The sequence below is a fragment of the Stenella coeruleoalba genome, assembly GCF_951394435.1.
Source record: "Stenella coeruleoalba genome assembly, chromosome: 17".
Lineage (NCBI taxonomy): Eukaryota > Metazoa > Chordata > Mammalia > Artiodactyla > Delphinidae > Stenella > Stenella coeruleoalba.
In genome coordinates, this window is record NC_137163.1 from 22742878 (window position 1) to 22755931 (window position 13054).

Below are 13054 nucleotides of genomic sequence, written 5' to 3' on the forward strand. Positions count from 1 at the left end.
AGCAGAATTTTTTTTTTGTTTGGTCATGCTGTATGGCTTGTGGGATCTTAGTTCCCCGACCAGGGCCTGAACTCATGCCTCAGCAGTGAAAGCACAGAATCCTAACCACTGGACCGCCATGGAATTCCCAAAAGCAGAATTTCGAATTCAAAGTTTATCAATTCAATTTCTAACACAATTATTTACTAGCTTTGTGACCTTATATAAGTTAATTAACATCTCTGAGCACTGGTTTCTTCCTGTGAATACTACTAGCTAGTATGCAATTCTGTATTAGGAGAAAATATATAATATATGTGAAAGCTTTATTAGAAGCTAATAAATATTTTTAGCATTATATTATTACCAGTAACCAAAATTAAAGCAAAGTATTTCAATTTATAAACATTCATAAGGCGAGTTTCCTTAAAACACTGAATCACTATGCGAGTTGGGAAATGAATTTCAGCATTTTAATTTCATTCAGAGAAGGCTATCTTTGAAACATATAGCTATGAACTCCAGAAAGTACTTTTCCAAAGTCAGTATAGACACAAATTAGAGCACATGATATAATTAAAAAGAAAAGCACAATGCTGTTACATCAGAAGCAGAATATGAACAAAAAAAGAAGTATGGATGTCATTTCCTAATGGGAAGCAGGAAGAAACAACTTTAGAAAAATTAAGAAAAAAATGAAGACATTGAAATAGCACTCAGCTTGCAACATCATCAGAGCAGTTTAAAAAATTTTTATGATACTATTATGAACCAGCAGAGGAGTCACCAAGAAGTGCCTGCAGGATTTAATGACAATATTTTCCACAGTGCACGTTTGAAAAACATACATTTCCCAATTTCTAGAATTTAAACTTATCTGTGCAACAATTAATAGGAAGAGAACTAACCAGAGTACCTTTCATGATACTTAGATTTTTTACCACTACCTTTGTAAGTGGGAAGATTGGTAGTAAGTACTCCAGTAAACAGTATTTATATAATTTTACGTGCAGTTGTGGATAAATATGTAAATGTACTAGTTAGCTTTTGCTGGATAATAAAGTATTTCAAAATGGAGTGGCTTTAAACAACTATCTGTTATATCACAAGTTTCTGTTGCTCAGGAAGTCAGCCACATCTTGGCTGGGTTCTCTGGTTCAGGGTCCCTTAAAAGACTGCAATCAAGGTAATGGCCAGAGCTGTGATCTCAATTCAAGGCTCAACAGAGTTGGAAGACTTGGAAGCAGGGAAGGATCAGCTTTCCAGCTCAGTCATTGTCATTGGCAGGATGCGTTTCCTCAGGGGTAGTTGAATCGAGGGACTCAGTTTCTCATTGACTGTTTGCTAGAGGCCACCCTCAGTTCCTTGACACATGGCCTCTCTACAGGGCAGTTCACAATAAGGAAGCTGGCTTCAGTCAAGGAAGCGAGAGAGCAGAGAAGATGCGCAAGGAAGAAGCCAGTCTTTTCATTGCCTAATCTGCGAGATTTTCACCATAGTCTACTCATTAGAAGTAAGTTCCTAGGTTCAGCCCACACTCAGGAGCATGGATTATGTATAACCCTAGAATACTAGAAGGTGAGGGTCACGGAGAGTTTTCCTAGAAGCTGACTGCCACAACAGACCATACATAGATACATACATATACCTAAATACACATACACAAGAATATACAAATAGAAATATATGTTCATGTTAAATACTTAGTAACCTATACGTTTTATTTATTTATTTATTTATGGCTGTGTTGGGCCTTCATTGCTTCGTGTGGGCTTTCTCTAGTTGCTGCGAGCAGGGGCTACTCTGGTTTTTTTTTGCGGTACGCGGGCCTCTCACTGCTGTGGCCTCTCCAGCTGCGGAGCACAGGCTCCGGACGCGCAGGCTCAGCGGTCATGGCTCACGGGCCCAGCCGCTCTGCAGCATGTGGGATCTTCCCGGACCGGGGCACGAACCCGTGTCCCCTGCATCGGCAGGCGGACTCTCAACCACTGCGCCACCAAGAAAGCCCGGGGGCTACTCTTCATTGTGGTGCACAGGCTTCTCATTGCAGTAACTTCTCTTGTTGCTGAACATGGGCTCTAGGAGCGCAGGCTTCAGTAGTTGTGGCTCACAGGCTCTAGAGTACAGCCTCCGTAGCTGTGGCGCACGCGTTTAGTGGCTCCACGGTACATTTTAAAATTTAGGTTTATTTCTTCTAAATTAATCTGTTTGGTTGCATTTAAAATATTCAGATTTAGATATTGTCAAATACTGCTAGAGTGTTCTTGAAAATTTATATTTCCTAATTTCACTTTTAATCAGGGATATAATGCCTAAAATTTGTAGAGAAAATGAAGAGTAATGCTTATTTCCAGAATAGTGGCTAGACAAAGTGTAACCTAATTTTGCTTGGCTAGAGATTGTATCTTTGATACATTTATTTCAACTATTTATGTTTTTCTGAAAAGATTATTCCATTTTTTCAAATATTTTAACAAAGCATTTTTAAAACATTAATTTCTTTACATATTCTCCAAGCATTATTTCCAAGTTATGCGGCTCTAGTAATGTGCTTAGTGACAACTAATTAATTTCTAAACAAGTATGTGTAGAACTCCTTTTTTCATATGAATATGAAAATAAGGTAAAAGAGTAATAAGTTAAGGTTAAATTATTATCAAAGGGAATAGAGGAAAAAATTAACAAACTGAGTATATTGGCTATCTTACAACAAAAAGAAGTCTAAGATAAACATTACTATGATTAATATATTTCAAAGAAATCATATAGTTATATTTTAGCATTAAAAATAGCTTACTGCCATTGAATGTTGAATAATCATCTCATATTCCTCTGAGGGAATTCTAATAGCAAAGGTATCTTATATTTCTTCTACTAAGGGAATTCACGTTTTCTGGCTCATGGCTAATGCTATCCATAATAAGAGCAAGTTTCAAATGAATGTCAAGTTTGCTACATTTACAGAGGCACTTTGGATGACCAAGCTAGAGAGGCTAATATCAGTTCATTTTGAGCAATTCTCTTTTGGGCTCTGATAAGTCAACTATTAAATAAAGTAATTATTCAAAAGCTGAGGTGAAATTCAAAATGCCACATTTAATGAGCAGTATTGCACTGTCAGTCATCAATGAGAATAAAGTTAACTCCATATAGCCAAGAGATACTGTTTCAATGACAGCCTAGGATAACAGAGCAGTCTACAGCAGTTATAGGTGCTCTACAAATTACTTTCAATCAATGACTGCATGAACATGTTACTTTTCACAGTGTTATTCTATGGAATTGTATTGTGGTAGAGAAAAACGTTTGAAAAAATAAAGTTTAACTTAGAGATAAAAGTTGATAAACATGATAAATATACATAGCCATATTTTTATAATAGATACAGCACCTACTAAAAGTAATTTAAAAATATCACTTAGGATATGGAACTTGAGAAACACAATATACAGTTTAGTCTGTATTGTGACTAAACAATGATAGTTTAGTCACTCTCCTTGTTTCAAGGAGAGTGCTTTTTTATTTACTGTTACTTATTTACTAAAATTTTAAGAGATGTAAGTCATCATCACAACTAAATCTAGAGACTTAACAGCACAATCATTTTAGCCCCTGATTTACCATTTTCAATCAGATTGCCACACGTGGCAAAGCCATGGGGGAAAAAGTATTTTATACAAAAGTGTACAGAATATAATAATACAAAAAATATAATAATTCTGAAAGGCACATCATGAAATTTCTGGGAAAAAACACTCTCCAGGCAAAAGGAAAGTTGAGAGCAAAGCCTTTGAGTATGGAGTGCGTTTGGTAGACTCAAAGATCAGCAAGGAGCTTAGCATGACTGAACTGGGAGAGAAGACGAGATAGAACAAGAAGGAGGAGAAGTGAAGAGGCTCAGACCAAGCACGGTCTTAGAAGCCATTGGAAGATATGGGCTTATATCATATTTGCTCAACCTTACTTATATCAGCGAAATTAAAGTTAAAACCAAAACAAATATTATTTCATGCCACTAGAGTAGAAAAAATGGTTCACAATTATAAACGTTGGTGAGGAGGTGAACAAAGACCAATTGCTGCTGGTAAAATTCTAAATTCTAGAGCAATCTTGGAAAGAAATTCATTTACCCGTGACCCAGTAATTGCATTTCTAAATTTATAGAGAAACACTTTTATATGTGCTCCAGGAGAAATACACAGGAGGATGTTCATGATGGTGTTATTTACTGTATCAAAAATTGGAAACAACCCAAAGGACTTGCAAGTCACACAATAAAATGCTGTACAGCAGAGAAAATAAATGAACTAAAAGCTGTGGGAAAGACAAATTTTGAATCTATAATATTAAATAATAATAACATTGCAGGAGACTATATTCAGAATAATATCGTTTAAAAATGTTTACAACGGGATGAACACTTATCTTGTTTATGGAAATATAAATATGGAATAAAGGATAAGAAATAACAATCACAAATCTCTTGATAATAATAACCTATTGGGAGATGTCAGGGGGATGAAATGGGGGAGGAGCAAATAAAAATATGTAGTTATCATTACTGTTCTAGTTCCAAAAATGAGTATTTAGTTCATCAGTATTGCAAGTTTGTTATATATATCAAATATTGTTAAGTAGATACCTTAAATATAAGTAATAACACAAGCATAATAAAATTTATGTAATGTCAAATGGTTCAATTATATCATACTACTGTAGATTCAGATTTAACATTTTACTAAAGCATGCTATTAGTTTCCTGTGGCTTTTGTAACACATTACTACAACCTCAATGGCTTAAAACAACAGAAATTTATTCTCACAGTTGTGCAAGCTGGAAATCCTAAATCTGGCAGGGCCTCACTCTCACTGGAGGTCTAGGGGAGAATCTATTCTTGGCTCCTTCCAGTTTCTGGTGGCTGCAGAAGCTGGGCTTTCCTTGGCATGTGGCTGCATCATTCCAATCTCTGCCTTTGTCTGCATATTGCTTTCTCCTCTATGTGTTTTCTCCTCTTCTTTCTATCTCCAGTCCCCTGTCTTTTTATTATAAGGACATTTGTGATTGGATTTAAAGCTCACCTTAATAATCCAGGATTATGTCCTCATTTCAAAATCCTTAATTTAATCACATCTGCAAAGACCCTTTTTCCAAATAAGAGTAACAATCACAAGCTCCAGGGATTTGATTTGCATGTCTTTTGCGGGGACATTTTTCATCTTACCACACATAATTATGATATTCAGTGATTATTACCCACTATTAAATCAATTTAACAAATTGAGACTAAGGCTTTTATAGTTCATTAAAAATACATTCCTTAAATGTACTGTATAGGTTAGGCAAATTTTATAAATTTTATAACTGTGTAAAGATCCACTAGATGGTATATCTACCTACTACTCTGAAATCCTGCACATCCATTTCATAAATCATAGAGCTTAAAAGTATCTCAGTTACTGGAGGTCAGTTACTGTCTTTCCTTGCCTTTGGGCACAGCCACATTAAACGAGCAGGGAAGAGGTATCTATTCTGTTCTTAAAGGTCTCTAGCAAAAGGGATTATATAACCTCTCCCAGCAACACATTTTGACATTTCAAGCATTGAATATTTAAAATCTAACTCTTACGTTCCAGAGACATGGGAAATAGTAAAACCTTTACAACTTGCACATTTACTGAAACGTTCTAGCAGTTGATGCAGTGGACAGCAAATATGAGGCAAGTAAGAAAAACTAGAACGATGAACAGATTTCATTTCTATATTATCACTGATACTATGAAACTCAGATACAGTTTGGCACAGGGATAAATTATGATCTTGATTTTTTTAGTCTTTTGAGAAAAAATGAGTTTTCCTTTTAAAAAAAACAACTTTGGCCTGAGGTGACTGAAAAATATATGAAGAAAATCTTTCAGGTTCATCTTACTCCTGCAAATTTTTCTCTCTAATGCAGAGTAGAGGGAATGATGCTGGGGTAAAGCAAGGACCAAAAGCAAATACGGAAATGAAAATTAAGCACAAAACAATCTGGTTGTTCTAACTCTTAAACTACACAGAAAGTTTGATAATTTCACTGGATAAGATATAAATTGAGGATAGATATCTTATGTTAAAAACCTCTGATATTTTATGGAAGGGAAGAGATTTAATCCAGATGGAATTAGCAAAGCAACCTTGCTCACAAAGTATTTTATCTCCTTTACGTTCTCAGGTACATTTTTACTGACATCATGTCCAAGGATACATGGTTTAAACAACATTCCACATTTTACCAAGGCAAGGATAGCATGTGATTCATTGTCTTTGGAAATCAGTGATTTTGTAAGTAACTGCTTTGCTATGTTATTTCAGAGATTGTGCAGGGTGTGGTATGGCTATTCCACCCTCAGAATAAAAAGCAGAAAAGGAATATTCTAAGTGGATCTGAGCCACCACCTAAGTGTGGTAAAAGTGGAAAAACAGCTTTTCTACATTTCTGTACCCTTGAGATTCCAACACTCAATATAAATATGGTAATACAATCTACTTATCTGTAAAGCCAGGACATAAAACTCTCTTAAAAGTTTTCTGGGAACTTTCTTTTGAGTAAGAATTGAGTTGAATCCCAAATGGTTCTTGATTATTAGGGTAAATTATCTAGCATTTCTTGTATATTTCCTGCTTACAATCACTGTATTTAATGCAACATAATTCAACTCTCTTGACTCTTTAAAAATGATCATGGTTTGGCAATGTGCCTAATCTTTGGTGAAACTGCTTAATCACTGTACTTTAAAGAATGGTGTATAGGTAGCATGCATAATTATCCCTCAGGAATCATTAGCATATGATAAATTTAAGATTTAGTCAAATGTAAGTACTGTATAGAGTCTGAGATAAGACACTACTGCTTGGAAAAATGATGTCAAACCAAGGAATTGCAGCAATCTAGAAGCTGCTAGAAAAAACTGACCTGCAGAAAATGAATCAGGAATGGAGGGAGCATCTTAAAATGTGGGCATTCTGGTAAAGGTCACACTGCATTTTGATCTCCTTGAATCTATTTCAAGATGCAGAATAATATCTCAAGAGGGTTGAATAGTATGTGATTTTTACTAAACAGTTTCTTTCCTAATACAGAATTGTTAGGTGAGTATAACTGTTTCATTCTTCAACCTTGAATTTATAAGAACTGACAATTTGTGCTTTGCGAGAAGTTTTGTCTTTTCTACTTGTCTCTTTGAGGGTTTCACAAGCTGAAGTATGCCAGAGAAGGGAAATTTTCTTCAGTCAGGTAATGGTGAATAATGTCTTATAGATTAGTCTGGATGTGGAGGGATAGGAAAGGAGAGGAGGGTAACAAACTGTGAACAATGGAATAGCTTTTTTCATGATAATGATCTTAGGAAAAATGTACATTTCTACCTTAATGTTAGGTATAGATGAAAATGTTTTGAATTGCAAAAATAAAAGACATGCAGTCAATTCTTCAGTTGCAAAGTTTTTGCTTTAAAAGTTATTCTGTAAATTGTTAGTTTAGCATAACAGAGTATTTTAAATCATGGCAAATTTCCCAACAAAATAGGAAAACTTATTTTAAGTGGGGAAAAAAATGTTATTACTTATGAAGTCTCTGAATACAGAAAACAATCCAGGACAAATCTCTATCCATTGTTCACTTTTTAATACCTTTTTAAATCCTTTACCTTGAGAACCCAAAGGATTGGCCAGCCTGTTTCCCTTTTACTTTCCTTATTATGTTTGACCAGGGATGTTTTCTAATGTAGGGTGAGTAGATAGAACTGGAATAGTAAACACAGGCAATGCGACTTAGACATTTACATAGAGGGAGCAGCATTTGGGGAAATGACAACAAGCGAAAATGAGGGTTTTCTAGTCCATCATCCCTTTCCTTCAAGCACCACCACTCTGCACTCGACATTACAATTTTGGGTCATTTTTTAATGTTGTTTTGCAAGCAGTGGTATCTTAGCAGAAAAAAGGGGAAAATAAAAGAAAACCCTAAATGGTGTTTATGGGGAATAAGCAAAATGTGTGTAGATCCTTGATTAACTGCTCACTCTGCTTGGGAAGTCATTTCTCAGAGCCACTGATGTGCAAGGACTATTTGGTTGGAGCCAAACTACACAAATACACTGTAAGCAGTTCATGGTCTTGAATGCCAAGTCATTGGTCCCAAATAAATTGCTTTGTACACAAAATGTTAGTGGAAAGAATGATGATAAACCATGTAAACGTGATTTTTCAAATTTTAATATAGATTGTGATTTCTTTTCAAAATGAATGGAAACTTTGTTTTGAGTCATTTTGATAGACTATCAGAGAAAATTATACTATAATGACATTTAAATGCAGGTAATATTGAATAAAATATTTGTTACCACTAGGAGAATAGATGTTGTTCACATGTCAGGATCATGTAATGAGGATCCAGGAATGATTTATACGAAGAATGAGCTACTTAACAAATTGAGGGAAAACTGATACTATAGGAAGAACGTTTATCACCTAGGGCAGCCTCACAAAATGATGAAAGTGACTTCACAAATGGTAAAAGTATAAGAAAGAAATATTTAAGGGGTCAAACTAATTCTTTTATATGCAGTCTTGGTTCCATGACTCAAATATATAAATTACTGAACATACACTGATGTCATCTGAGTAATGCAAATGTCTCAGTACAGGTTCTAGAATTGTTATGTTTTGCAATCATGGCAATTCACATGTTGAAATTATTTTCACTTCAGTGTGTTATTTTATTAAGGGTTGTCTTAAGAAATAAAATTCATCAAAGAAGGGAGGTGAAATGACAGATATGTCAGTCAGCTTGATCCCTTAATTCCTAAGTTAGAGGTTAGGATTTGGCTAATTGCCTTTTCCTACAATCTATGAAATAGAGAGTATAAATATAGAACTTTTATAAAGTTCACTCATTGAACATTTAAGATTTCATTTTAGTGCTCCTTCTAGTCGGTCATTTTCTGGAGAACTGGGGTTCTAAGGATGAATCAAGGACTGCAGCGTTGTGTTAGTAGGTTCTAACTAACCTGGGGGGGGGGGCAATGGAATTAGATTTATTCAGATAGAAAATATTTTAAATACGCATGCAATGCTTATAAAAAATATATGAAATGAAACATTAGGCTAACCACCTAGACTTCAGGAAGAAACTGCTTCTGCAATGGATCTTTGCTTACCTCTTTTGATCACCAAAAATAAGGTATGGTCAAGAAAATCCAGGGGAAAGAGAGACTACTTTTAATTTAAGCTTTAAGCCAGAAGAATGAAAGGATCTTATGTCGCTGGTATGTGGAGTAAATTAGCTCAGTAGGTCTAGGGGTTTCTGCAGTGGAGATGGGGCTGAAGACCTACAAATATATGAAGTGATTTTTTTTTTTTTCCCCAAGCATCACCTCTTCGCATTTTTCTTCTTAAGGAACAGGGGCAGTAGATGCCTGAACAAGGTCTTTTAATATTCTCAAAACTAAAGGATACACAGAAAAAGAAAGGACTTTTTTTACATGACATATTATGGGAATATCTCCAATAATAAGGTTGAAATAATGCTAAGCCATGAACTTCTTGACAGTTATTCTACTTAGGTATTGCATTGTTCTAAATGCTAAGGCAAAGTTTACCTAACAGAGGAAAAGAATAACCAGTTCAAAATTTAAAAGTGAATAGCAAGCAAAAATAGCAAAAAATAGTCATCTTCTTCAGGGAAAAGTCAATTTGAAGGTAAGCAGACAGTATCATTGAGGTGAGAAGGTTGCAAATTCTTTTGAAAATATCTAAGAATACTTTCTGTTCACATTTCTCAAAATAATATTTAAAGTTTTGTTTTCTAGATTTAAAATTTAATGGCTTACCCTGAAGAAAATGTCTTGACACTTCTGGAGATCTGAGAGACAGATATGATCAATGAGAAAAATTTGATGATTTTACCAGAGACACTTTGGAATCTTCTATTCATGTCTAAAAACATTTTGCCAAAGTTTTTCCTTTAAAAAGTAAGCAAACTAGGCAAACAGAACAGTAATTCAGTGAATTCTAAGTCAGCTATAAAATTATATAGAATGGAATGCTAAAACAAGACCATTCAAATGAAAAAAAAAATCACACAGAACTTTCTTAGCAAGAGCCAGATTGGCCATGGAAGTTGGAATAGAGAAATGATAGTTCCTTGGACCAAACTATTGTCATGCAGATGAAATATGCAAACAACAGAAGAGAAAATTAATGGATAAAACTGGAGAAAATATTTAACATTATTATTACAAAGCCTAATAAAAACTTCCATGATTGAAGTAATAACCATTCATTCTGTAGTGGCATGTTGCAGGTGATACTTTATTGTATGAAAATTGATAAAATTTTAGCAATGCAAATATTTATATATAAAATAAACTTAAACATTTATTTTTTAAGTAAAAAATGTCTTTAGAAAGTAATATTCCCTAAACTCGCTTGTACTTCAGATCTATCATTTTTTAAAAAGTAACTATTCTGAGGTTCCACTACAGGTCTGATGACTCAAAATTTCCTTGGGTGAAAATCTGATTTTAAGTCTGTGATTTAAAACCAAACAACCAGCAAACAAATAATAACAAAAACTCTCCAGGGACCAATGTTCTCAAGCTCATTTCTTCTGTAGTTCTTTATTTCTCCATGTCTTCTAGGTTTTATATCTGTATATAGTTAGATTGCCATAGTTTCTTGAAATATCTTGCTGTGCCTCTGATAAATTTGCTTTCACAATGCTAGAAACTTAATAGTATATCCTCTCAGACACTGTACCTACTGCTATCCAAGTGAAAATAAAACAAGAAAACAAAAACCCAAAACTAACTACAGATAATTTGTTGTTACAGACACTTTTTCAAGGTATCTTTCTTTTGTGAAAAATAAAGGGTCAAGAGTGAAGTTGCCATAGAATATGCTTTAGAAATATTTCAAGTCCTTCAGGAAGGTACTGTTTAATTAATTATTTTTTTTTATTCTACAAGATCTACGGAACTCCTGAACTATGGCAGGTGCCAGGGTATGCGTTGGGTATAAGCCACATAATACTCCCTTCTCCCATTGAGTTTTCATTGCAGCTCAGTGGGTGGGTGGGTGTATTTTTGTATGGAGATGAGTTCAGGCTTCTTTACAAATCTTAAGAATGCCACTGGTGTTGTTTTTTTGGTTTTTATTTTCCTAAACCTGAGGCTGACTGAAGAAGCAGTATGTAGCCAGCAATATCTGTAACATAAATTAGTCATAAGGTCTGTGATTTGACCGATAGCAAAAGCAGATCACATCAGTGTTTGCTAGTTTGTGTCACAGTTGGCAGTATTCTGACTCCAGAGCAAGCAAATACTCTCACAACTTCAGACCAGTGTTCCCAATCTAGCAGATGTTTTCTGGCAGTTATAATGTGATGTAACTTCCAGTGTATACACATATGCACTTGAATATATATATACTATAGTGTGTGTGTGTGTAAAAATCTCTTCTGTCTGATTTGCTGCTTCTTTTCCATACTTAAGTGGGCTTTTTGTTTTGTTTTCTTTTTCACTTTCCTTATGATCATTTCAGTGGACAAAAATGCTGCTGCATCGGATTGACATGTCTGTCTATAGGGGTGATGCTAGGCCACTGGAGAAATATAATTAAGGAGGCAACATGATCGGGTTTGCGTTTTGGGAATCACTTTGGCAGCAATATGAAGGATGGAGTAGAGGGGTATGGGATAAAAGTCAGGGAAACATTTAGTCTCTATTTGATTGTCCAAGTGAGAAATAACACAAATCTGTGGAGCTGGAGAGAATGTTTCTCAAGATATTTTTATGAGACAGACCTAACAGTTGTTAGGGAATAAAATTATGGAGTGGGTGGAGTTATGCAGGGAGGACTTTTACTATAAAGGAGGGTTTTAACAGCTTTCCTCTTGAGTAAACAGGCATATGAAGAAGTCACTCACTCGAGAAGAGTACGGGTGGAAGAAGGGAGAGTTGGTCTTGAGGAGAGAGTGGCAAAGATGATTTCGAGCTGGTGAAATTTGTGATTTTTATATGGCAGTAATTGATTAAATGAATGAATGTTCAGCAAGCACTTGATTAAAGGAGTCTCAGTCTCAAAAAGGGAAGTCCATCAGAAATATAGATTTGGGGGTTACCAGAGTACAAACAGAAATTAAAATCACAGGTGCGGTTGAAGTCAACAAGGAAAAATATAGTATATGCTAAAAATAACCCAAGGACAGGAATCTGGAGAACAAGAATATGAATAAAGAGGAACTTTTGAGTTGGTTGAAGTTTATGAAAAAATGTGTTGTTGAAAAAGGTTTGAATTGCTGAAAAAAAGTTGAGACAGTACTTGAAAGTAGTTGAAAAAGTAAGAGATATTTTAATAGCCTTTTCAGAAAACTGTGAATATTTCTTACTTCATATCATACCAACTGTTATAGTAGAACCTTAAGTCATATCAAGAAAATGTTATATTAAAATGCATTGGTCTTTCTTTCACTGTCATTGTATTATTTACATGATTACATGTAAATTGATTACTCAATTACATGATTTTTTATATGAAATGATCATCACTGATCATTTGGAAGACAATGGTTCACAGTCATGCATATCTTCCAATGTAGTCACATTTTAATACAGACTGTGGAAAATTACTTTTTTGATATCACTACCAATTTGATCGGAAAATTCTTTAAGTGTTGGCAAGCTGTCAGAGTGGCAGATACAAGTTTTTCAAAACTCTTTCATTTAAAATATCAAATTTTACAATTAGCAATAATTCTGTTTAAGTCAGTTGCTTTCCTTGAAGTGACAGGCTTACTTTGTTCTTTTGTGAGAAAATATCTGCCAGATACCCAAATCTGAATAACCATTGTTTGCCAGCCATTCTTTTAAGTAAGAATGCTTCCCATTGCAAAAGAAGCAGCTGGTTCTGCTGGCAACTCAACGGCACATGTGCTTTTCCTCCAGACAACTCTCATATATATATATATATATATATGACAGGCTCCGGATGTGCAGGCTCAGCGGCCATGGCTCACGGGCCCAACCACTCCGCGGC